The sequence below is a fragment of the Carassius gibelio genome, chromosome A23 (genome assembly GCF_023724105.1).
Source record: "Carassius gibelio isolate Cgi1373 ecotype wild population from Czech Republic chromosome A23, carGib1.2-hapl.c, whole genome shotgun sequence".
In the NCBI taxonomy this organism is placed as follows: domain Eukaryota; kingdom Metazoa; phylum Chordata; class Actinopteri; order Cypriniformes; family Cyprinidae; genus Carassius; species Carassius gibelio.
The window spans coordinates 2,923,282-2,941,329 of NC_068393.1; the positions used below are offsets into that span (position 1 = coordinate 2,923,282).

The following is an 18,048-nucleotide window of genomic DNA, read 5'->3' on the forward strand; positions in this document are numbered from 1 at the left end:
CCATTCAAACGTAAGTGCCCTGAGAAGTGGACATCACATGACATCCCTCCGTGATTCAAGTTCAAAGCGTATGTGTACGTTCAGTTCAAAGTGACTAACACAGAGGTGTACAGAGGTATACAGAGGTATATGATGTCACACTTGTCCATGTGTGAAGACGTTGCGCAGCGCAAATCCGTGAACCAATTTTCCAAAGTGAAGTAAACTTCGACGGATTTCCCCTGCTCAGGGAGTGGGGAGCAATGAACACTGTGTAGGGACCATGTCAATCGCAAGGAGCTCACTTCTAATGAGCTGATTATCCGAATCAGGTGTGCTAACAAAGAGAGACATGCAAAATATGCAGACCTTTGGGGAGCGAGGACTGGAATGGAGAACCGCTTCCTTATTCTTTAAGTCAGTGTGAGAAAAAAGAGGTGAGAAGTTGTCTGCATGACCCGAGTGATGCAAGGTAGTCTGCATAATACGTAACAAGACCGAGAAGGTCCTTTAACACAAAAGCTAAATCTCTTTGTTAATTCGACAACACAATCGCGGCCAGTGCAAAGGTGCAAGCCTAGAGGAGGGACGGCCTCTTTGCATCAAGCCGGTCATTCGCAGCTATGCTCGTCATTCTTGGAAGGCCAGGGGAATTAGCTCAAATGGTAGAGCGCTCGCTTAGCGTGCGAGAGGTAGCGGGATCGATGCCCGCATTCTCCAAGTTGGCTCATGCCCTTTTACTCACACATCCCTAAATCAGTGGTTTTCAATCCTGTCCTGGAGGCATCCCTGCCCTGCACATTTTGCATTTCCCCTCATCTAACACACCAGTTTCAAATCATCAGCTCATTAATAGAGACTGCAAGACCTGATTTGGGTGTGTCTAGCACTGACGCAATGCTGCGACACTCCCACGTTAGCTTTTTTTGGGTCTCACAGCTGCCAAAAAGTATTTCAGACATGGTCCTGTGCAAATTGGTTGCAAAACATTGCCATTTTACACACAGTTCCCTAAAGCAGTGGTTTTCAAACCTGTCCTGGAGGCACCCCTGCCCTACACATTTTGAATGTTTCCCTCATCTATCACACCTGTTTCAAATCATCAACTCATTGATAGAGACCGCAAGACCTTATTTGGGTGTGTCTAATAAAGCAGACAATCAAACTGTGCAGGGCAGGGGTGCCTCCAGGACAGGTTTGAGAACCACTGCCCTAAAAAGACCGACTGGGCATCGATGCAATGCTGCCACAGTCTCTACGTTAGTTAATTTTTTTGGACTCAAAGCTGCCAAAAAGTATTTCAGACATGGTCCTGCGCAAATTGGTTGCAAAAAGTGGTCCCACCGCGATTTGAACTCGGATCACTGGATTCAGAGTGCTAACCATTACACCATGAAACCTTACCTGGAGCAGCCGTTGCTCACAGGGCCACAAAGACTGTCACCAGTGCCAAACTAGTGCTGTTTTTTTCTTTTCCTGCGGCAAGAAACCACACAGGTTCCACCGAGATTCGAACTCAGATCGCTGGATTCAAAGCCCAGAGTGCTGACCATTACACCATGGAACCTAAACTGCTTGTTTGGTGGCCAACTGGGAAACAGATAGCTCCGTCGCAGTGGGGAAGCAGTTATACAGAGAAGTTGGAACCCAGTGATTTTTGGTCACTGGCCCGCCTCAAAAAGAGGAAATGAGTGGGAGATTTTGCCGAAACCCGGGATCGAACCAGGGACCTTTAGATCTTCAGTCTAACGCTCTCCCAACTGAGCTATTTCGGCCACAACAAGCTCCTGCTTAGCAAGCAGGGATTTCAGTGAGATCACCCTACTCTTTGTCACAGGAGAAGAGCAGAGCAGAGATGAGTCCCCAGACAATAAAAACAGCTGGCCAGTACGGGGATCGAACCCGCGACCTTGGCGTTATTAGCACCACGCTCTAACCAGCTGAGCTAACCGGCCTTCCTTCGCCATCTGTCTCTACCCGATTGAATAAAAAACTGCCTCAATGTTAGTGAACGCAACGAGACAACAAAGCTTCACGTTTTATCCCGACCAAGGGCTCGTCCGGGATTTGAACCCGGGACCTCTCGCACCCAAAGCGAGAATCATACCCCTAGACCAACGAGCCTTCCTGTGCTGGGCCGAGAAAAAGAGCTACTGCAGCATCAATAAAAGAAGGAACATGAACTAACGTGGAAGCAATCAAAGACCTCGAGACAGTGTTAAAGGCTAACGAACGCAAGTTGGCCTCTTAACTGACCTAAAAATGTGGCTGTGTCTAACATGTAGAGGGATGTTAGGGAGGACAGCTGAAACTGTCAGATGTCACTTAGACCAGCGGTTCTCAATTCCAGTCCTCGAGCCCCCTGCTCTTCACATTTTGTATGTTTCTCGTATAGCTTCAGACATTTGTTCCATTCAAACGTAAGTGCCCTGAGAAGTGGACATCACATGACATCCCTCCGTGATTCAAGTTCAAAGCGTATGTGTACGTTCAGTTCAAAGTGACTAACACAGAGGTGTACAGAGGTATACAGAGGTATATGATGTCACACTTGTCCATGTGTGAAGACGTTGCGCAGCGCAAATCCGTGAACCAATGTTCCAAAGTGAAGTAAACTTCGACGGATTTCCCCTGCTCAGGGAGTGGGGAGCAATGAACACTGTGTAGGGACCATGTCAATCGCAAGGAGCTCACTTCTAATGAGCTGATTATCCGAATCAGGTGTGCTAACAAAGAGAGACATGCAAAATATGCAGACCTTTGGGGAGCGAGGACTGGAATGGAGAACCGCTTCCTTATTCTTTAAGTCAGTGTGAGAAAAAAGAGGTGAGAAGTTGTCTGCGTGACCCGAGTGATGCAAGGTAGTCTGCATAATACAAGAATCCGCACATGCATACTGGCGTAACAAGACCGAGAAGGTCCTTTAACACAAAAGCTAAATCTCTTTGTTAATTCGACAACACAATCGCGGCCAGTGCAAAGGTGCAAGCCTAGAGGAGGGACGGCCTCTTTGCATCAAGCCGGTCATTCGCAGCTATGCTCGTCATTCTTGAAAGGCCAGGGGAATTAGCTCAAATGGTAGAGCGCTCGCTTAGCATGCGAGAGGTAGCGGGATCGATGCCCGCATTCTCCAAGTTGGCTCATTCCCTTTTACTCACACATCCCTAAATCAGTGGTTTTCAATCCTGTCCTGGAGGCATCCCTGCCCTGCACATTTTGCATTTCCCCTCATCTAACACACCAGTTTCAAATCATCAGCTCATTAATAGAGACTGCAAGACCTGATTTGGGTGTGTCTAGCACTGACGCAATGCTGCGACACTCCCACGTTAGCTTTTTTTGGGTCTCACAGCTGCCAAAAAGTATTTCAGACATGGTCCTGTGCAAATTGGTTGCAAAACATTGCCATTTTACACACAGTTCCCTAAAGCAGTGGTTTTCAAACCTGTCCTGGAGGCACCCCTGCCCTACACATTTTGAATGTTTCCCTCATCTATCACACCTGTTTCAAATCATCAACTCATTGATAGAGACCGCAAGACCTTATTTGGGTGTGTCTAATAAAGCAGACAATCAAACTGTGCAGGGCAGGGGTGCCTCCAGGACAGGTTTGAGAACCACTGCCCTAAAGAGACCGACTGGGCATCGATGCAATGCTGCCACAGTCTCTACGTTAGTTAATTTTTTTGGACTCAAAGCTGCCAAAAAGTATTTCAGACATGGTCCTGCGCAAATTGGTTGCAAAAAGTGGTCCCACCGCGATTTGAACTCGGATCACTGGATTCAGAGTGCTAACCATTACACCATGAAACCTTACCTGGAGCAGCCGTTGCTCACAGGGCCACAAAGACTGTCACCAGTGCCAAACTAGTGCTGTTTTTTTCTTTTCCTGCGGCAAGAAACCACACAGGTTCCACCGAGATTCGAACTCAGATCGCTGGATTCAAAGCCCAGAGTGCTGACCATTACACCATGGAACCTAAACTGCTTGTTTGGTGGCCAACTGGGAAACAGATAGCTCCGTCGCAGTGGGGAAGCAGTTATACAGAGAAGTTGGAACCCAGTGATTTTTGGTCACTGGCCCGCCTCAAAAAGAGGAAATGAGTGGGAGATTTTGCCGAAACCCGGGATCGAACCAGGGACCTTTAGATCTTCAGTCTAACGCTCTCCCAACTGAGCTATTTCGGCCACAACAAGCTCCTGCTTAGCAAGCAGGGATTTCAGTGAGATCACCCTACTCTTTGTCACAGGAGAAGAGCAGAGCAGAGCAGAGATGAGCCCCCAGACAATAAAAACAGCTGGCCAGTACGGGGATCGAACCCGCGACCTTGGCGTTATTAGCACCACGCTCTAACCAGCTGAGCTAACCGGCCTTCCTTCGCCATCTGTCTCTACCCGATTGAATAAAAAACTGCCTCAATGTTAGTGAACGCAACGAGACAACAAAGCTTCACGTTTTATCCCGACCAAGGGCTCGTCCGGGATTTGAACCCGGGACCTCTCGCACCCAAAGCGAGAATCATACCCCTAGACCAACGAGCCTTCCTGTGCTGGGCCGAGAAAAAGAGCTACTGCAGCATCAATAAAAGAAGGAACATGAACTAACGTGGAAGCAATCAAAGACCTCGAGACAGTGTTAAAGGCTAACGAACGCAAGTTGGCCTCTTAACTGACCTAAAAATGTGGCTGTGTCTAACATGTAGAGGGATGTTAGGGAGGACAGCTGAAACTGTCAGATGTCACTTAGACCAGCGGTTCTCAATTCCAGTCCTCGAGCCCCCTGCTCTTCACATTTTGTATGTTTCTCGTATAGCTTCAGACATTTGTTCCATTCAAACGTAAGTGCCCTGAGAAGTGGACATCACATGACATCCCTCCGTGATTCAAGTTCAAAGCGTATGTGTACGTTCAGTTCAAAGTGACTAACACAGAGGTGTACAGAGGTATACAGAGGTATATGATGTCACACTTGTCCATGTGTGAAGACGTTGCGCAGCGCAAATCCGTGAACCAATGTTCCAAAGTGAAGTAAACTTCGACGGATTTCCCCTGCTCAGGGAGTGGGGAGCAATGAACACTGTGTAGGGACCATGTCAATCGCAAGGAGCTCACTTCTAATGAGCTGATTATCCGAATCAGGTGTGCTAACAAAGAGAGACATGCAAAATATGCAGACCTGCAAACAGATAGCTCCGTCGCAGTGGGGAAGCAGTTATACAGAGAAGTTGGAACCCAGTGATTTTTGGTCACTGGCCCGCCTCAAAAAGAGGAAATGAGTGGGAGATTTTGCCGAAACCCGGGATCGAACCAGGGACCTTTAGAAAGAGAGAGACATGCAAAATATGCAGACCTTTGGGGAGCGAGGACTGGAATGGAGAACCGCTTCCTTATTCTTTAAGTCAGTGTGAGAAAAAAGAGGTGAGAAGTTGTCTGCGTGACCCGAGTGATGCAAGGTAGTCTGCATAATACAAGAATCCGCACATGCATACTGGCGTAACAAGACCGAGAAGGTCCTTTAACACAAAAGCTAAATCTCTTTGTTAATTCGACAACACAATCGCGGCCAGTGCAAAGGTGCAAGCCTAGAGGAGGGACGGCCTCTTTGCATCAAGCCGGTCATTCGCAGCTATGCTCGTCATTCTTGAAAGGCCAGGGGAATTAGCTCAAATGGTAGAGCGCTCGCTTAGCATGCGAGAGGTAGCGGGATCGATGCCCGCATTCTCCAAGTTGGCTCATGCCCTTTTACTCACACATCCCTAAATCAGTGGTTTTCAATCCTGTCCTGGAGGCATCCCTGCCCTGCACATTTTGCATTTCCCCTCATCTAACACACCAGTTTCAAATCATCAGCTCATTAATAGAGACTGCAAGACCTGATTTGGGTGTGTCTAGCACTGACGCAATGCTGCGACACTCCCACGTTAGCTTTTTTTGGGTCTCACAGCTGCCAAAAAGTATTTCAGACATGGTCCTGTGCAAATTGGTTGCAAAACATTGCCATTTTACACACAGTTCCCTAAAGCAGTGGTTTTCAAACCTGTCCTGGAGGCACCCCTGCCCTACACATTTTGAATGTTTCCCTCATCTATCACACCTGTTTCAAATCATCAACTCATTGATAGAGACCGCAAGACCTTATTTGGGTGTGTCTAATAAAGCAGACAATCAAACTGTGCAGGGCAGGGGTGCCTCCAGGACAGGTTTGAGAACCACTGCCCTAAAGAGACCGACTGGGCATCGATGCAATGCTGCCACAGTCTCTACGTTAGTTAATTTTTTTGGACTCAAAGCTGCCAAAAAGTATTTCAGACATGGTCCTGCGCAAATTGGTTGCAAAAAGTGGTCCCACCGCGATTTGAACTCGGATCACTGGATTCAGAGTGCTAACCATTACACCATGAAACCTTACCTGGAGCAGCCGTTGCTCACAGGGCCACAAAGACTGTCACCAGTGCCAAACTAGTGCTGTTTTTTTCTTTTCCTGCGGCAAGAAACCACACAGGTTCCACCGAGATTCGAACTCAGATCGCTGGATTCAAAGCCCAGAGTGCTGACTATTACACCATGGAACCGAAACTGCTTGTTTGGTGGCCAACTGGGAAACAGATAGCTCCGTCGCAGTGGGGAAGCAGTTATACAGAGAAGTTGGAACCCAGTGATTTTTGGTCACTGGCCCGCCTCAAAAAGAGGAAATGAGTGGGAGATTTTGCCGAAACCCGGGATCGAACCAGGGACCTTTAGATCTTCAGTCTAACGCTCTCCCAACTGAGCTATTTCGGCCACAACAAGCTCCTGCTTAGCAAGCAGGGATTTCAGTGAGATCACCCTACTCTTTGTCACAGGAGAAGAGCAGAGCAGAGATGAGCCCCCAGACAATAAAAACAGCTGGCCAGTACGGGGATCGAACCCGCGACCTTGGCGTTATTAGCACCACGCTCTAACCAGCTGAGCTAACCGGCCTCCCTTCGCCATCTGTCTCTACCCGATTGAATAAAAAACTGTCTCAATGTTAGTGAACGCAACGAGACAACAAAGCTTCACGTTTTATCCCAACCAAGGGCTCGTCCGGGATTTGAACCCGGGACCTCTCGCACCCACAGCGAGAATCATACCCCTAGACCAACGAGCCTTCCTGTGCTGGGCCGAGAAAAAGAGCTACTGCAGCATCAATAAAAGAAGGAACATGAACTAACGTGGAAGCAATCAAAGACCTCGAGACAGTGTTAGAGGCTAACGAACGCAAGTTGGCCTCTTAACTGACCTAAAAATGTGGCTGTGTCTAACATGTAGAGGGATGTTAGGGAGGACAGCTGAAACTGTCAGATGTCACTTAGACCAGCGGTTCTCAATTCCAGTCCTCGAGCCCCCTGCTCTTCACATTTTGTATGTTTCTCGTATAGCTTCAGACATTTGTTCCATTCAAACGTAAGTGCCCTGAGAAGTGGACATCACATGACATCCCTCCGTGATTCAAGTTCAAAGCGTATGTGTACGTTCAGTTCAAAGTGACTAACACAGAGGTGTACAGAGGTATACAGAGGTATATGATGTCACACTTGTCCATGTGTGAAGACGTTGCGCAGCGCAAATCCGTCAACCAATGTTCCAAAGTGAAGTAAACTTCGACGGATTTCCCCTGCTCAGGGAGTGGGGAGCAATGAACACTGTGTAGGGACCATGTCAATCGCAAGGAGCTCACTTCTAATGAGCTGTTTATCCGAATCAGGTGTGCTAACAAAGAGAGACATGCAAAATATGCAGACCTTTGGGGAGCGAGGACTGGAATGGAGAACCGCTTCCTTATTCTTTAAGTCAGTGTGAGAAAAAAGAGGTGAGAAGTTGTCTGCGTGACCCGAGTGATGCAAGGTAGTCTGCATAATACAAGAATCCGCACATGCCTACTGGCGTAACAAGACCGAGAAGGTCCTTTAACACAAAAGCTAAATCTCTTTGTTAATTCGACAACACAATCGCGGCCAGTGCAAAGGTGCAAGCCTAGAGGAGGGACGGCCTCTTTGCATCAAGCCGGTCATTCGCAGCTATGCTCGTCATTCTTGAAAGGCCAGGGGAATTAGCTCAAATGGTAGAGCGCTCGCTTAGCATGCGAGAGGTAGCGGGATCGATACCCGCATTCTCCAAGTTGGCTCATGCCCTTTTACTCACACATCCCTAAATCAGTGGTTTTCAATCCTGTCCTGGAGGCATCCCTGCCCTGCACATTTTGCATTTCCCCTCATCTAACACACCAGTTTCAAATCATCAGCTCATTAATAGAGACTGCAAGACCTGATTTGGGTGTGTCTAGCACTGACGAAATGCTGCGACACTCCCACGTTAGCTTTTTTTGGGTCTCACAGCTGCCAAAAAGTATTTCAGACATGGCCTGTGCAAATTGGTTGCAAAACATTGCCATTTTACACACAGTTCCCTAAAGCAGTGGTTTTCAAACCTGTCCTGAAGGCACCCCTGCCCTACACATTTTGAATGTTTCCCTCATCTATCACACCTGTTTCAAATCATCAACTCATTGATAGAGACCGCAAGACCTTATTTGGGTGTGTCTAATAAGGCAGACAATCAAACTGTGCAGGGCAGGGGTGCCTCCAGGACAGGTTTGAGAACCACTGCCCTAAAGAGACCGACTGGGCATCGATGCAATGCTGCCACAGTCTCTACGTTAGTTAATTTTTTTGGACTCAAAGCTGCCAAAAAGTATTTCAGACATGGTCCTGCGCAAATTGGTTGCAAAAAGTGGTCCCACCGCGATTTGAACTCGGATCACTGGATTCAGAGTGCTAACCATTACACCATGAAACCTTACCTGGAGCAGCCGTTGCTCACAGGGCCACAAAGACTGTCACCAGTGCCAAACTAGTGCTGTTTTTTTCTTTTCCTGCGGCAAGAAACCACACAGGTTCCACCGAGATTCGAACTCAGATCGCTGGATTCAAAGCCCAGAGTGCTGACCATTAAACATTGGAACCGAAACTGCTTGTTTGGTGGCCAACTGGGAAACAGATAGCTCCGTGGCAGTGGGGAAGCAGTTATACAGAGAAGTTGGAACCCAGTGATTTTTGGTCACTGGCCCGCCTCAAAAAGAGGAAATGAGTGGGAGATTTTGCCGAAACCCGGGATCGAACCAGGGACCTTTAGATCTTCAGTCTAACGCTCTCCCAACTGAGCTATTTCGGCCACAACAAGCTCCTGCTTAGCAAGCAGGCATTTCAGTGAGATCACCCTACTCTTTGTCACAGGAGAAGAGCAGAGCAGAGATGAGCCCCCAGACAATAAAAACAGCTGGCCAGTACGGGGATCGAACCCGCGACCTTGGCGTTATTAGCACCACGCTCTAACCAGCTGAGCTAACCGGCCTCCCTTCGCCATCTGTCTCTACCCGATTGAATAAAAAACTGTCTCAATGTTAGTGAACGCAACGAGACAACAAAGCTTCACGTTTTATCCCGACCAAGGGCTCGTCCGGGATTTGAACCCGGGACCTCTCGCACCCACAGCGAGAATCATACCCCTAGACCAAGGAGCCTTCCTGTGCTGGACCGAGAAAAAGAGCTACTGCAGCATCAATAAAAGAAGGAACATGAACTAACGTGGAAGCAATCAAAGACCTCGAGACAGTGTTAAAGGCTAACGAACGCAAGTTGGCCTCTTAACTGACCTAAAAATGTGGCTGTGTCTAACATGTAGAGGGATGTTAGGGAGGACAGCTGAAACTGTCAGATGTCACTTAGACCAGCGGTTCTCAATTCCAGTCCTCGAGCCCCCTGCTCTTCACATTTTGTATGTTTCTCGTATAGCTTCAGACATTTGTTCCATTCAAACGTAAGTGCCCTGAGAAGTGGACATCACATGACATCCCTCCGTGATTCAAGTTCAAAGCGTATGTGTACGTTCAGTTCAAAGTGACTAACACAGAGGTGTACAGAGGTATACAGAGGTATATGATGTCACACTTGTCCATGTGTGAAGACGTTGCGCAGCGCAAATCCGTGAACCAATGTTCCAAAGTGAAGTAAACTTCGACGGATTTCCCCTGCTCAGGGAGTGGGGAGCAATGAACACTGTGTAGGGACCATGTCAATCGCAAGGAGCTCACTTCTAATGAGCTGATTATCCGAATCAGGTGTGCTAACAAAGAGAGACATGCAAAATATGCAGACCTTTGGGGAGCGAGGACTGGAATGGAGAACCGCTTCCTTATTCTTTAAGTCAGTGTGAGAAAAAAGAGGTGAGAAGTTGTCTGCGTGACCCGAGTGATGCAAGGTAGTCTGCATAATACAAGAATCCGCACATGCATACTGGCGTAACAAGACCGAGAAGGTCCTTTAACACAAAAGCTAAATCTCTTTGTTAATTCGACAACACAATCGCGGCCAGTGCAAAGGTGCAAGCCTAGAGGAGGGACGGCCTCTTTGCATCAAGCCGGTCATTCGCAGCTATGCTCGTCATTCTTGAAAGGCCAGGGGAATTAGCTCAAATGGTAGAGCGCTCGCTTAGCATGCGAGAGGTAGCGGGATCGATACCCGCATTCTCCAAGTTGGCTCATGCCCTTTTACTCACACATCCCTAAATCAGTGGTTTTCAATCCTGTCCTGGAGGCATCCCTGCCCTGCACATTTTGCATTTCCCCTCATCTAACACACCAGTTTCAAATCATCAGCTCATTAATAGAGACTGCAAGACCTGATTTGGGTGTGTCTAGCACTGACGCAATGCTGCGACACTCCCACGTTAGCTTTTTTTGGGTCTCACAGCTGCCAAAAAGTATTTCAGACATGGTCCTGTGCAAATTGGTTGCAAAACATTGCCATTTTACACACAGTTCCCTAAAGCAGTGGTTTTCAAACCTGTCCTGGAGGCACCCCTGCCCTACACATTTTGAATGTTTCCCTCATCTATCACACCTGTTTCAAATCATCAACTCATTGATAGAGACCGCAAGACCTTATTTGGGTGTGTCTAATAAGGCAGACAATCAAACTGTGCAGGGCAGGGGTGCCTCCAGGACAGGTTTGAGAACCACTGCCCTAAAGAGACCGACTGGGCATTGATGCAATGCTGCCACAGTCTCTACGTTAGTTAATTTTATTGGACTCAAAGCTGCCAAAAAGTATTTCAGACATGGTCCTGCGCAAATTGGTTGCAAAAAGTGTTCCCACCGCGATTTGAACTCGGATCACTGGATTCAGAGTGCTAACCATTACACCATGAAACCTTACCTGGAGCAGCCGTTGCTCACAGGGCCACAAAGACTGTCACCAGTGCCAAACTAGTGCTGTTTTTTTCTTTTCCTGCGGCAAGAAACCACACAGGTTCTACCGAGATTCGAACTCAGATCGCTGGATTCAAAGCCCAGAGTGCTGACCATTAAACATTGGAACCGAAACTGCTTGTTTGGTGGCCAACTGGGAAACAGATAGCTCCGTGGCAGTGGGGAAGCAGTTATACAGAGAAGTTGAAACCCAGTGATTTTTGGTCACTGGCCCGCCTCAAAAAGAGGAAATGAGTGGGAGATTTTGCCGAAACCCGGGATCGAACCAGGGACCTTTAGATCTTCAGTCTAACGCTCTCCCAACTGAGCTATTTCGGCCACAACAAGCTCCTGCTTAGCAAGCAGGGATTTCAGTGAGATCACCCTACTCTTTGCACAGGAGAAGAGCAGAGCAGAGATGAGCCCCCAGACAATAAAAACAGCTGGCCAGTACGGGGATCGAACCCGCGACCTTGGCGTTATTAGCACCACGCTCTAACCAGCTGAGCTAACCGGCCTTCCTTCGCCATCTGTCTCTACCCGATTGAATAAAAAACTGCCTCAATGTTAGTGAACGCAACGAGACAACAAAGCTTCACGTTTTATCCCGACCAAGGGCTCGTCCGGGATTTGAACCCGGGACCTCTCGCACCCAAAGCGAGAATCATACCCCTAGACCAACGAGCCTTCCTGTGCTGGGCCGAGAAAAAGAGCTACTGCAGCATCAATAAAAGAAGGAACATGAACTAACGTGGAAGCAATCAAAGACCTCGAGACAGTGTTAAAGGCTAACGAACGCAAGTTGGCCTCTTAACTGACCTAAAAATGTGGCTGTGTCTAACATGTAGAGGGATGTTAGGGAGGACAGCTGAAACTGTCAGATGTCACTTAGACCAGCGGTTCTCAATTCCAGTCCTCGAGCCCCCTGCTCTTCACATTTTGTATGTTTCTCGTATAGCTTCAGACATTTGTTCCATTCAAACGTAAGTGCCCTGAGAAGTGGACATCACATGACATCCCTCCGTGATTCAAGTTCAAAGCGTATGTGTACGTACAGTTCAAAGTGACTAACACAGAGGTGTACAGAGGTATACAGAGGTATATGATGTCACACTTGTCCATGTGTGAAGACGTTGCGCAGCGCAAATCCGTGAACCAATGTTCCAAAGTGAAGTAAACTTCGACGGATTTCCCCTGCTCAGGGAGTGGGGAGCAATGAACACTGTGTAGGGACCATGTCAATCGCAAGGAGCTCACTTCTAATGAGCTGATTATCCGAATCAGGTGTGCTAACAAAGAGAGACATGCAAAATATGCAGACCTTTGGGGAGCGAGGACTGGAATGGAGAACCGCTTCCTTATTCTTTAAGTCAGTGTGAGAAAAAAGAGGTGAGAAGTTGTCTGCGTGACCCGAGTGATGCAAGGTAGTCTGCATAATACAAGAATCCGCACATGCATACTGGCGTAACAAGACCGAGAAGGTCCTTTAACACAAAAGCTAAATCTCTTTGTTAATTCGACAACACAATCGCGGCCAGTGCAAAGGTGCAAGCCTAGAGGAGGGACGGCCTCTTTGCATCAAGCCGGTCATTCGCGGCTATGCTCGTCATTCTTGAAAGGCCAGGGGAATTAGCTCAAATGGTAGAGCGTTCGCTTAGCATGCGAGAGGTAGCGGGATCGATGCCCGCATTCTCCAAGTTGGCTCATGCCCTTTTACTCACACATCCCTAAATCAGTGGTTTTTCAATCCTGTCCTGGAGGCATCCCTGCCCTGCACATTTTGCATTTCCCCTCATCTAACACACCAGTTTCAAATCATCAGCTCATTAATAGAGACTGCAAGACCTGATTTGGGTGTGTCTAGCACTGACGCAATGCTGCGACACTCCCACGTTAGCTTTTTTTGGGTCTCACAGCTGCCAAAAAGTATTTCAGACATGGTCCTGTGCAAATTGGTTGCAAAACATTGCCATTTTACACACAGTTCCCTAAAGCAGTGGTTTTCAAACCTGTCCTGGAGGCACCCCTGCCCTACACATTTTGAATGTTTCCCTCATCTATCACACCTGTTTCAAATCATCAACTCATTGATAGAGACCGCAAGACCTTATTTGGGTGTGTCTAATAAGGCAGACAATCAAACTGTGCAGGGCAGGGGTGCCTCCAGGACAGGTTTGAGAACCACTGCCCTAAAGAGACCGACTGGGCATCGATGCAATGCTGCCACAGTCTCTACGTTAGTTAATTTTTTTGGACTCAAAGCTGCCAAAAAGTATTTCAGACATGGTCCTGCGCAAATTGGTTGCAAAAAGTGGTCCCACCGCGATTTGAACTCGGATCACTGGATTCAGAGTGCTAACCATTACACCATGAAACCTTACCTGGAGCAGCCATTGCTCACAGGGCCACAAAGACTGTCACCAGTGCCAAACTAGTGCTGTTTTTTTCTTTTCCTGCGGCAAGAAACCACACAGGTTCCACCGAGATTCGAACTCAGATCGCTGGATTCAAAGCCCAGAGTGCTGACCATTACACCATGGAACCGAAACTGCTTGTTTGGTGGCCAACTGGGAAACAGATAGCTCCGTGGCAGTGGGGAAGCAGTTATACAGAGAAGTTGGAACCCAGTGATTTTTGGTCACTGGCCCGCGTTTTATCCCGACCAAGGGCTCGTCCGGGATTTGAACCCGGGACCTCTCGCACCCAAAGCGAGAATCATACCCCTAGACCAACGAGCCTTCCTGTGCTGGGCCGAGAAAAAAGAGCTACTGCAGCATCAATAAAAGAAGGAACATGAACTAACGTGGAAGCAATCAAAGACCTCGAGACAGTGTTAAAGGCTAACGAACGCAAGTTGGCCTCTTAACTGACCTAAAAATGTGGCTGTGTCTAACATGTAGAGGGATGTTAGGGAGGACAGCTGAAACTGTCAGATGTCACTTAGACCAGCGGTTCTCAATTCCAGTCCTCGAGCCCCCTGCTCCTCAAATTTTGTATGTTTCTCGTATAGCTTCAGACATTTGTTCCATTCAAACGTAAGTGCCCTGAGAAGTGGACATCACATGACATCCCTCCGTGATTCAAGTTCAAAGCGTATGTGTACGTTCAGTTCAAAGTGACTAACACAGAGGTGTACAGAGGTATACAGAGGTATATGATGTCACACTTGTCCATGTGTGAAGACGTTGCGCAGCGCAAATCCGTGAACCAATGTTCCAAAGTGAAGTAAACTTCGACGGATTTCCCCTGCTCAGGGAGTGGGGAGCAATGAACACTGTGTAGGGACCATGTCAATCGCAAGGAGCTCACTTCTAATGAGCTGATTATCCGAATCAGGTGTGCTAACAAAGAGAGACATGCAAAATATGCAGACCTTTGGGGAGCGAGGACTGGAATGGAGAACCGCTTCCTTATTCTTTAAGTCAGTGTGAGAAAAAAGAGGTGAGAAGTTGTCTGCGTGACCCGAGTGATGCAAGGTAGTCTGCATAATACAAGAATCCGCACATGCATACTGGCGTAACAAGACCGAGAAGGTCCTTTAACACAAAAGCTAAATCTCTTTGTTAATTCGACAACACAATCGCGGCCAGTGCAAAGGTGCAAGCCTAGAGGAGGGACGGCCTCTTTGCATCAAGCAGGTCATTTGCGGCTATGCTCGTCATTCTTGAAAGGCCAGGGGAATTAGCTCAAATGGTAGAGCGCTCGCTTAGCATGCGAGAGGTAGCGGGATCGATGCCCGCATTCTCCAAGTTGGCTCATGCCCTTTTACTCACACATCCCTAAATCAGTGGTTTTCAATCCTGTCCTGGAGGCATCCCTGCCCTGCACATTTTGCATTTCCCCTCATCTAACACACCAGTTTCAAATCATCAGCTCATTAATAGAGACTGCAAGACCTGATTTGGGTGTGTCTAGCACTGACGCAATGCTGCGACACTCCCACGTTAGCTTTTTTTGGGTCTCACAGCTGCCAAAAAGTATTTCAGACATGGTCCTGTACAAATTGGTTGCAAAACATTGCCATTTTACACACAGTTCCCTAAAGCAGTGGTTTTCAAACCTGTCCTGGAGGCACCCCTGCCCTACACATTTTGAATGTTTCCCTCATCTATCACACCTGTTTCAAATCATCAACTCATTGATAGAGACCGCAAGACCTTATTTGGGTGTGTCTAATAAGGCAGACAATCAAACTGTGCAGGGCAGGGGTGCCTCCAGGACAGGTTTGAGAACCACTGCCCTAAAGAGACCGACTGGGCATCGATGCAATGCTGCCACAGTCTCTACGTTAGTTAATTTTCTTGGACTCAAAGCTGCCAAAAAGTATTTCAGACATGGTCCTGCGCAAATTGGTTGCAAAAAGTGGTCCCACCGCGATTTGAACTCGGATCACTGGATTCAGAGTGCTAACCATTACACCATGAAACCTTACCTGGAGCAGCCGTTGCTCACAGGGCCACAAAGACTGTCACCAGTGCCAAACTAGTGCTGTTTTTTTCTTTTCCTGCGGCAAGAAACCACACAGGTTCCACCGAGATTCGAACTCAGATCGCTGGATTCAAAGCCCAGAGTGCTGACCATTACACCATGGAACCGAAACTGCTTGTTTGGTGGCCAACTGGGAAACAGATAGCTCCGTGGCAGTGGGGAAGCAGTTATACAGAGAAATTGGAACCCAGTGATTTTTGGTCACTGGCCCGCCTCAAAAAGAGGAAATGATTGGGAGATTTTGCCGAAACCCGGGATCGAACCAGGGACCTTTAGATCTTCAGTCTAACGCTCTCCCAACTGAGCTATTTCGGCCACAACAAGCTCCTGCTTAGCAAGCAGGGATTTCAGTGAGATCACCCTACTCTTTGTCACAGGAGAAGAGCAGAGCAGAGATGAGCCCCCAGACAATAAAAACAGCTGGCCAGTACGGGGATCGAACCCGCGACCTTGGCGTTATTAGCACCACGCTCTAACCAGCTGAGCTAACCGGCCTCCCTTCGCCATCTGTCTCTACCCGATTGAATAAAAAACTGCCTCAATGTTAGTGAACGCAACGAGACAACAAAGCTTCACGTTTTATCCCGACCAAGGGCTCGTCCGGGATTTGAACCCGGGACCTCTCGCACCCAAAGCGAGAATCATACCCCTAGACCAACGAGCCTTCCTGTGCTGGGCCGATCAAAAGAGCTACTGCAGCATCAATAAAAGAAGGAACATGAACTAACGTGGAAGCAATCAAAGACCTCGAGACAGTGTTAAAGGCTAACGAACGCAAGTTGGCCTCTTAACTGACCTAAAAATGTGGCTGTGTCTAACATGTAGAGGGATGTTAGGGAGGACAGCTGAAACTGTCAGATGTCACTTAGACCAGCGGTTCTCAACTCCAGTCCTCGAGCCCCCTGCTCTTCACATTTTGTATGTTTCTCGTATAGCTTCAGACATTTGTTCCATTCAAACGTAAGTGCCCTGAGAAGTGGACATCACATGACATCCCTCCGTGATTCAAGTTCAAAGCGTATGTGTACGTTCAGTTCAAAGTGACTAACACAGAGGTGTACAGAGGTATACAGAGGTATATGATGTCACACTTGTCCATGTGTGAAGACGTTGCGCTGCGCAAATCCGTGAACCAATGTTCCAAAGTGAAGTAAACTTCGACGGATTTCCCCTGCTCAGGGAGTGGGGAGCAATGAACACTGTGTAGGGACCATGTCAATCGCAAGGAGCTCACTTCTAATGAGCTGATTATCCGAATCAGGTGTGCTAACAAAGAGAGACATGCAAAATATGCAGACCTTTGGGGAGCGAGGACTGGAATGGAGAACCGCTTCCTTATTCTTTAAGTCAGTGTGAGAAAAAAGAGGTGAGAAGTTGTCTGCGTGACCCGAGTGATGCAAGGTAGTCTGCATAATACAAGAATCCGCACATGCATACTGGCGTAACAAGACCGAGAAGGTCCTTTAACACAAAAGCTAAATCTCTTTGTTAATTCGACAACACAATCGCGGCCAGTGCAAAGGTGCAAGCCTAGAGGAGGGACGGCCTCTTTGCATCAAGCCGGTCATTCGCAGCTATGCTCGTCATTCTTAAAAGGCCAGGGGAATTAGCTCAAATGGTAGAGCGCTCGCTTAGCATGCGAGAGGTAGCGGGATCGATGCCCGCATTCTCCAAGTTGGCTCATGCCCTTTTACTCACACATCCCTAAATCAGTGGTTTTCAATCCTGTCCTGGAGGCATCCCTGCCCTGCACATTTTGCATTTCCCCTCATCTAACACACCAGTTTCAAATCATCAGCTCATTAATAGAGACTGCAAGACCTGATTTGGGTGTGTCTAGCACTGACGCAATGCTGCGACACTCCCACGTTAGCTTTTTTTGGGTCTCACAGCTGCCAAAAAGTATTTCAGACATGGTCCTGTGCAAATTGGTTGCAAAACATTGCCATTTTACACACAGTTCCCTAAAGCAGTGGTTTTCAAACCTGTCCTGGAGGCACCCCTGCCCTACACATTTTGAATGTTTCCCTCATCTATCACACCTGTTTCAAATCATCAACTCATTGATAGAGACCGCAAGACCTTATTTGGGTGTGTCTAATAAGGCAGACAATCAAACTGTGCAGGGCAGGGGTGCCTCCAGGACAGGTTTGAGAACCACTGCCCTAAAGAGACCGACTGGGCATCGATGCAATGCTGCCACAGTCTCTACGTTAGTTAATTTTTTTGGACTCAAAGCTGCCAAAAAGTATTTCAGACATGGTCCTGCGCAAATTGGTTGCAAAAAGTGGTCCCACCGCGATTTGAACTCGGAT

At 47.9% G+C, this 18,048-nt stretch overlaps 31 non-coding genes across 31 annotated transcripts; 8 read left to right on the plus strand and 23 right to left on the minus strand.

Moving 5' to 3' along the window:
* The first annotated feature begins 626 nt into the window (after positions 1 to 626).
* On the plus strand, positions 627 to 699 carry trnaa-agc (transfer RNA alanine (anticodon AGC)). Its single transcript has one exon. It is a non-coding gene; the product is annotated as a tRNA-Ala (tRNA).
* Positions 700 to 1,474: 775 nt separating this feature from the next.
* Positions 1,475 to 1,546, minus strand: trnaq-uug (transfer RNA glutamine (anticodon UUG)). Its single transcript has one exon. It is a non-coding gene; the product is annotated as a tRNA-Gln (tRNA).
* Positions 1,547 to 1,681: 135 nt separating this feature from the next.
* On the minus strand, positions 1,682 to 1,754 carry trnaf-gaa (transfer RNA phenylalanine (anticodon GAA)). The gene has a single exon. It is a non-coding gene; the product is annotated as a tRNA-Phe (tRNA).
* Positions 1,755 to 1,860: 106 nt separating this feature from the next.
* Positions 1,861 to 1,934, minus strand: trnai-aau (transfer RNA isoleucine (anticodon AAU)). Its single transcript has one exon. It is a non-coding gene; the product is annotated as a tRNA-Ile (tRNA).
* Positions 1,935 to 2,031: 97 nt separating this feature from the next.
* Positions 2,032 to 2,103, minus strand: trnap-ugg (transfer RNA proline (anticodon UGG)). The gene has a single exon. It is a non-coding gene; the product is annotated as a tRNA-Pro (tRNA).
* A 936-nt stretch (positions 2,104 to 3,039) lies between these two features.
* trnaa-agc (transfer RNA alanine (anticodon AGC)) lies at positions 3,040 to 3,112 on the plus strand. Its single transcript has one exon. It is a non-coding gene; the product is annotated as a tRNA-Ala (tRNA).
* A 775-nt stretch (positions 3,113 to 3,887) lies between these two features.
* trnaq-uug (transfer RNA glutamine (anticodon UUG)) lies at positions 3,888 to 3,959 on the minus strand. The gene has a single exon. It is a non-coding gene; the product is annotated as a tRNA-Gln (tRNA).
* A 135-nt stretch (positions 3,960 to 4,094) lies between these two features.
* Positions 4,095 to 4,167, minus strand: trnaf-gaa (transfer RNA phenylalanine (anticodon GAA)). Its single transcript has one exon. It is a non-coding gene; the product is annotated as a tRNA-Phe (tRNA).
* A 111-nt stretch (positions 4,168 to 4,278) lies between these two features.
* trnai-aau (transfer RNA isoleucine (anticodon AAU)) lies at positions 4,279 to 4,352 on the minus strand. The gene has a single exon. It is a non-coding gene; the product is annotated as a tRNA-Ile (tRNA).
* A 97-nt stretch (positions 4,353 to 4,449) lies between these two features.
* trnap-ugg (transfer RNA proline (anticodon UGG)) lies at positions 4,450 to 4,521 on the minus strand. The gene has a single exon. It is a non-coding gene; the product is annotated as a tRNA-Pro (tRNA).
* A 1,110-nt stretch (positions 4,522 to 5,631) lies between these two features.
* trnaa-agc (transfer RNA alanine (anticodon AGC)) lies at positions 5,632 to 5,704 on the plus strand. The gene has a single exon. It is a non-coding gene; the product is annotated as a tRNA-Ala (tRNA).
* Positions 5,705 to 6,479: 775 nt separating this feature from the next.
* On the minus strand, positions 6,480 to 6,551 carry trnaq-uug (transfer RNA glutamine (anticodon UUG)). The gene has a single exon. It is a non-coding gene; the product is annotated as a tRNA-Gln (tRNA).
* Positions 6,552 to 6,686: 135 nt separating this feature from the next.
* On the minus strand, positions 6,687 to 6,759 carry trnaf-gaa (transfer RNA phenylalanine (anticodon GAA)). Its single transcript has one exon. It is a non-coding gene; the product is annotated as a tRNA-Phe (tRNA).
* Positions 6,760 to 6,865: 106 nt separating this feature from the next.
* Positions 6,866 to 6,939, minus strand: trnai-aau (transfer RNA isoleucine (anticodon AAU)). Its single transcript has one exon. It is a non-coding gene; the product is annotated as a tRNA-Ile (tRNA).
* Positions 6,940 to 7,036: 97 nt separating this feature from the next.
* trnap-ugg (transfer RNA proline (anticodon UGG)) lies at positions 7,037 to 7,108 on the minus strand. Its single transcript has one exon. It is a non-coding gene; the product is annotated as a tRNA-Pro (tRNA).
* Positions 7,109 to 8,044: 936 nt separating this feature from the next.
* Positions 8,045 to 8,117, plus strand: trnaa-agc (transfer RNA alanine (anticodon AGC)). Its single transcript has one exon. It is a non-coding gene; the product is annotated as a tRNA-Ala (tRNA).
* A 981-nt stretch (positions 8,118 to 9,098) lies between these two features.
* trnaf-gaa (transfer RNA phenylalanine (anticodon GAA)) lies at positions 9,099 to 9,171 on the minus strand. The gene has a single exon. It is a non-coding gene; the product is annotated as a tRNA-Phe (tRNA).
* A 106-nt stretch (positions 9,172 to 9,277) lies between these two features.
* trnai-aau (transfer RNA isoleucine (anticodon AAU)) lies at positions 9,278 to 9,351 on the minus strand. Its single transcript has one exon. It is a non-coding gene; the product is annotated as a tRNA-Ile (tRNA).
* Positions 9,352 to 10,456: 1,105 nt separating this feature from the next.
* On the plus strand, positions 10,457 to 10,529 carry trnaa-agc (transfer RNA alanine (anticodon AGC)). The gene has a single exon. It is a non-coding gene; the product is annotated as a tRNA-Ala (tRNA).
* A 982-nt stretch (positions 10,530 to 11,511) lies between these two features.
* Positions 11,512 to 11,584, minus strand: trnaf-gaa (transfer RNA phenylalanine (anticodon GAA)). The gene has a single exon. It is a non-coding gene; the product is annotated as a tRNA-Phe (tRNA).
* A 105-nt stretch (positions 11,585 to 11,689) lies between these two features.
* trnai-aau (transfer RNA isoleucine (anticodon AAU)) lies at positions 11,690 to 11,763 on the minus strand. Its single transcript has one exon. It is a non-coding gene; the product is annotated as a tRNA-Ile (tRNA).
* Positions 11,764 to 11,860: 97 nt separating this feature from the next.
* trnap-ugg (transfer RNA proline (anticodon UGG)) lies at positions 11,861 to 11,932 on the minus strand. The gene has a single exon. It is a non-coding gene; the product is annotated as a tRNA-Pro (tRNA).
* A 936-nt stretch (positions 11,933 to 12,868) lies between these two features.
* trnaa-agc (transfer RNA alanine (anticodon AGC)) lies at positions 12,869 to 12,941 on the plus strand. The gene has a single exon. It is a non-coding gene; the product is annotated as a tRNA-Ala (tRNA).
* Positions 12,942 to 13,717: 776 nt separating this feature from the next.
* On the minus strand, positions 13,718 to 13,789 carry trnaq-uug (transfer RNA glutamine (anticodon UUG)). Its single transcript has one exon. It is a non-coding gene; the product is annotated as a tRNA-Gln (tRNA).
* A 122-nt stretch (positions 13,790 to 13,911) lies between these two features.
* trnap-ugg (transfer RNA proline (anticodon UGG)) lies at positions 13,912 to 13,983 on the minus strand. The gene has a single exon. It is a non-coding gene; the product is annotated as a tRNA-Pro (tRNA).
* Positions 13,984 to 14,920: 937 nt separating this feature from the next.
* Positions 14,921 to 14,993, plus strand: trnaa-agc (transfer RNA alanine (anticodon AGC)). The gene has a single exon. It is a non-coding gene; the product is annotated as a tRNA-Ala (tRNA).
* Positions 14,994 to 15,768: 775 nt separating this feature from the next.
* On the minus strand, positions 15,769 to 15,840 carry trnaq-uug (transfer RNA glutamine (anticodon UUG)). The gene has a single exon. It is a non-coding gene; the product is annotated as a tRNA-Gln (tRNA).
* Positions 15,841 to 15,975: 135 nt separating this feature from the next.
* On the minus strand, positions 15,976 to 16,048 carry trnaf-gaa (transfer RNA phenylalanine (anticodon GAA)). The gene has a single exon. It is a non-coding gene; the product is annotated as a tRNA-Phe (tRNA).
* A 106-nt stretch (positions 16,049 to 16,154) lies between these two features.
* trnai-aau (transfer RNA isoleucine (anticodon AAU)) lies at positions 16,155 to 16,228 on the minus strand. The gene has a single exon. It is a non-coding gene; the product is annotated as a tRNA-Ile (tRNA).
* A 97-nt stretch (positions 16,229 to 16,325) lies between these two features.
* On the minus strand, positions 16,326 to 16,397 carry trnap-ugg (transfer RNA proline (anticodon UGG)). The gene has a single exon. It is a non-coding gene; the product is annotated as a tRNA-Pro (tRNA).
* Positions 16,398 to 17,333: 936 nt separating this feature from the next.
* On the plus strand, positions 17,334 to 17,406 carry trnaa-agc (transfer RNA alanine (anticodon AGC)). Its single transcript has one exon. It is a non-coding gene; the product is annotated as a tRNA-Ala (tRNA).
* Positions 17,407 to 18,048: the final 642 nt, after the last annotated feature.